Below are 4581 nucleotides of genomic sequence, written 5' to 3' on the forward strand. Positions count from 1 at the left end.
CTCTGGGAGAGGTCCTAGCAACGTGTTTACATAATCATGTTTTTCTAAATCTTGTAAAAATAAAATATTTCAATCATGATTGGTTAAGATTGTGGTTTCTTTTCTACTCTGATTTCCTATCTGTCACACTGCTCCATTGGTGGTCGCATGGGTTGGGTGGTGTTGCTGTGGTCTCAGCATTACTAAGACATACTCACTTGTAATGGAATTCAGTTTAGCAAAATCCACTTTTTTTTTTTTTCTGTGTCGCCAGGCTGGAGTGCAGTGGTGCAATCTTGGCTCACTGTAATCTCTGCCTCCTGAGTTCAAACGATTCTTCTGCCTCAGCCTCCTGAGTAGCTGGGATGACAAGCGCATGCCACCATACCCAGCTACTTTTTGTATTTTTAGTGGAGACAGGTTTTCACCATGTTGGCCAGGATGGTCTCAATCTCCTGACCTCGTGATCCACCCGCCTTGGCCTCCCAAAGTGTTGCGATTACAGCATGAGCCACCACACCAGCCCTAAAATCCACTTTTATAATTCATTTTGTATTATTTTTCTTAAAGAGGACTCCTCAAATTATGTATGCTTCCAGCCCCACAAGACCCAGATCCACCCTTGCCAGGGGCTCGAGTGATACCATATGGATACTTTTTCTCTCAGTGTTTCAGCTCTTTTCTTCTCTGTTTGCTTCATTAGTAGCAAATGTCCTCACATGGTGGCAAGAAGGCCATCAGCAGCTCTAAGGTTACAGCATGCTCAGGGCTGGTAATTCTAAGGAAGAGATACCACTTTTGCTGATGACATTAGGAAATGACCTACGGAGGGTTTGGATTAGCTTGGTTTGAGTCACTTGCCCTTCTCCAAACCAATCATTATGGCCAGGGAAATGTGGAACACAGGTTAGTCAAATCTGGGTAGCATCCCTGGATCTAGTTGATGATGGGATCAAGTGCTATAGTGGGTGGTTGAGAGATCATCCCAATATAGACCCATAGACTAAGACTGGGGAAAAGATAGTTTTCTAAAGGGATGCTAGACAAACTGGAATTTCATGTTTCCAAGTCACACAAACACTACAACCATCAGCAACCTATCATTTTGAATAGAACAAACAAGTCTTTAGAGTATTTTAGAAACAATAGCTCTTGGATCCTTAAACAGTCCTATAAAATAGGTAAGGACTATTATGTTTTATCAATAAGGAAACTCAGTAAGGAGTTGAGCTAGGTTTGAAATCCATGTCTTTTGACTCCTAGTGCAGTACGTCATATACATTTAAAGAGCTTCATTTTATTAATGGATGTAAAGAGGTAAAACATTGCCTGAAATAAGAGGGTACTGCCTGTGAAAGCACAAATACCATCTATCTCTTTTGATTACAGAAACATGTTGGCAATACCCATTAGTCATTCTGAACCCATTTTACTTGCAATGTAATAAGCACTGCTCCACCATTTTCACTTTCCCAACTCAAGAGTGTTGCGAGATTAGGGCCAGGCAAGCTATTTACTGGAAGAGTAGAGCAGGAAATTTTCTGCATAAATGGCAGGAAAAACTAGCTATGGGTGCCTGCGCATGCTCTGTTCCCTAGGCTGAAGCATGATCCTTCTCTTATAGTTCAAGGCTCAGCTCAGGTGACCCTGGATTGGGTAACTTTCCCTGACACTTTCCCAATCCACCTCCTCTCACTCTGGTGGCCCCTTCAGTGTTCCCATAAAGCCCGTGACACTGCTCCAACAGCATTCTTCCCACTATCCTGTAATCATTAGTGTTCATCTATTCCTCCACACCAGACTGCAAACTCACTGAGCATAAGGATTCTGACTTATTTTTCCAAATCTCTAGCACCTAGTACAGGGTTTGTCAAATAGTAGTCCTCCAACAAATGAGTCTTTTATAAGCAAATGAGCCTCAAGTACTTTGGCTCAGAGAGGCATCCAAGCTTTTTGGCTTTGCTGACTTTCATGGATCTAACTTGAGGGCTTCATAGCACTGAACCTCAGTTTATCCCTGACCTCTGAGGAAAATGCCTCATAAAGGAAAGCAAGAGCGGAAGGAGCAGGGCTGAAGCCTGTTGTTTCCCTACACAGTCAGTGGTCACGTCCAGTAATTTCTCCTCTACTATCTTCCTTGTACATTTTGGGCACCAGTTGGAACAGGTTACATAAGTAAATCAAAAGCCTCTTTTTGCATACCAGCTTTTTTTTCTGTAGCACTTCAGTTTCACTTAAAACAGAGCTACGTGTGTGTGTGTGCGTGCATGTGTGTGTTTGTGTGTATAATAGGTGTGAAAATGGTTTCAATAATAGAAAACATATGGTTGAACAAATACAAGTAACTTCCATATTGCAATACACGAGTGGATCTTAGGAGTGGTCCTGTAAATCTGTAGGAGTAAATTTTGTTTAGTAATTTATTCTGATTTCTAAAATATTAATTTATATACATTTGTAAAAGGGAAATCATCACTTTGGAATCTCTGATCAAAGGTTAACTACTCTTTGAAAATGAAATACTCTCTTTAGACTCTCTGGAATGAAACCCTTCCCTATTGTACATGTACACACACATACACACATACATAGAACAGGCGGCATACTGTTTCTGCTGACTGCCTTCAGATGGGCCGGTCTGTGTGTTCATCCTGACATGACTCAGTCCACCTATTTGAAATCTGACCTTAACTTTTTCAGGCACCAGTTCCTTTGTAATTTTTATTTAATGGTAAATATAATACAACAGAACACAATGCAGAAAATCATATGTAATACCAGTATCTTAACAGAACAGGTGCAATCTTTTTCAAATATTCTCTGTCTTTTTGTGTTTTTAAGTGCATATAATCATAATGAATACATTTGCAACTTGCTTTTTTTTTTTTTTTAAACAACACAATTCTTTAAAAACTCAGACTTGCCTTTAGAAGAGTGGATATATGTAATACTACATATACAATATTTTCATTGGTAGTGTAGGAGTATGATAACTGATGGTATCATCAATGACGTTAAAATTGCTGGCTGCATCATCAATGACTTTAAAATTGCTGGCTGCATTTGGACATCTGCAATAATCCCTAAATTGTTTTTACTCTCACGAAGGAAAAATGAATTTTGCAAAACAGACAAGCAAAGAGAAAGGGGTCTTCTCCATCAGCCATGAGGTCTTACTTGCTCAAGCTACACTTGTCAACTACGTTATGTCAGGTTTCATGATTGAAATCTCTTGTGGTTAAGTCTGGTGTTGACCTAGGTAATATTTACTTTTCAAGACTTACATAACTTGCTATTTCATTCAGAGTTCAGTATTTACTTTCCCTGTGAACTTTTCATGGAAAATAATGATCTCAACAGCAGGAAAACAGTGTTCTTCTTTCCCCCCCCTTTGGCTCACAGAGTCTCAACATTAGAGACTTATTCTTAAATTTGGCACATTTTATAGAGACACATTGGGAAGGCTGAAAGTTTTTTACATATACTCTTCACAACCGTCCACCGTAAATCTCACTAGGGACTGGGCACTCCTTGCTTACCAGTCTCCCTCGGTAAACTGGTGAGAGGTGACCCTCAACGTTTTTACTTTTTATTTGCTGAAGCAGGATCAATGACAATGACTTCTTTTGTCATGTGGTAGGCAGTCAGATATGCAGAGCTTCTAGAAATAGTGCAGACTGGGAGACTGGAATGTAGTTACCAAGTGTGCCAATGAACATGAGATTTTTCTGCTTGATTTTTAAGCTAAGGCTGACTTACTCTCCTGACATTTAAGGGCCTCCTCTCCAATTCCCAGTCATCAGTAAAGGATGTGTACACGGAATGACAATATTAGAGCAAAACCAACCTGCAAGTAAATCGGATGCATGAGTCTATGTATCTTGCAAGGAAATCTTTTGCACTTAATCACAACATGGCTCTTCTCAATACTATGGAGAACAGAATTGATTCAGAATGTTTTCAAGCCTGAACGTAAACAATATTGTTGCCTTTTGGGTTTCAGCACCTCCTTATTCATCCCTATTTTTTTCTTTTACGGGAAGAGTGGTGGTGAGGTGTGTGAAGATGATAGAACGTGCCCCAGAAACTGAACCAAGAAGAGGCGCCTGTCATATCGGGGGTACCTAGATTCCTGTGAAAGGAAGCCCAGCTGAAGGAGCAGGGTCACCACTTTATTTTAAACACAAAACATGGCACATGTTGGTGCTCTCTCTCTCCATTAATGGAGCCTCGTGAGCATGGGCTGCATGGAAGTTTGAGACCCTGTTGCTGAATCCTCGGGCCTGATGGTCTATCACTGAAGACAAGACATCCACAGAACCACGCTAAACATTAACCTAAGCCATCAGAAGCCGTTAACTCCCGTGACACTAAATTTCAGCGAAACCTTCGCGACCCACCCCCTCACTCCCTCTCGCCTAAACGCTGGGTCAACCCCACGAACTGGCGGTGGCAAGGCCCTGGGCACCGGTGAAGTTCTCCGGGCAGCGCCGATCGGCGATCTTCTCTTCTTTCGCGCTCAGACGGCGGAGGCAGCAGGACGCTTTCGGGCTGCTGGAGCTGGCGGCAGAGAGAGGCCGGAGCCCGGGCGGCCGGGCGGGG

The sequence above is a fragment of the Mandrillus leucophaeus genome, unplaced genomic scaffold (assembly GCF_000951045.1).
Source record: "Mandrillus leucophaeus isolate KB7577 unplaced genomic scaffold, Mleu.le_1.0 Scaffold64, whole genome shotgun sequence".
NCBI lineage: Eukaryota > Metazoa > Chordata > Mammalia > Primates > Cercopithecidae > Mandrillus > Mandrillus leucophaeus.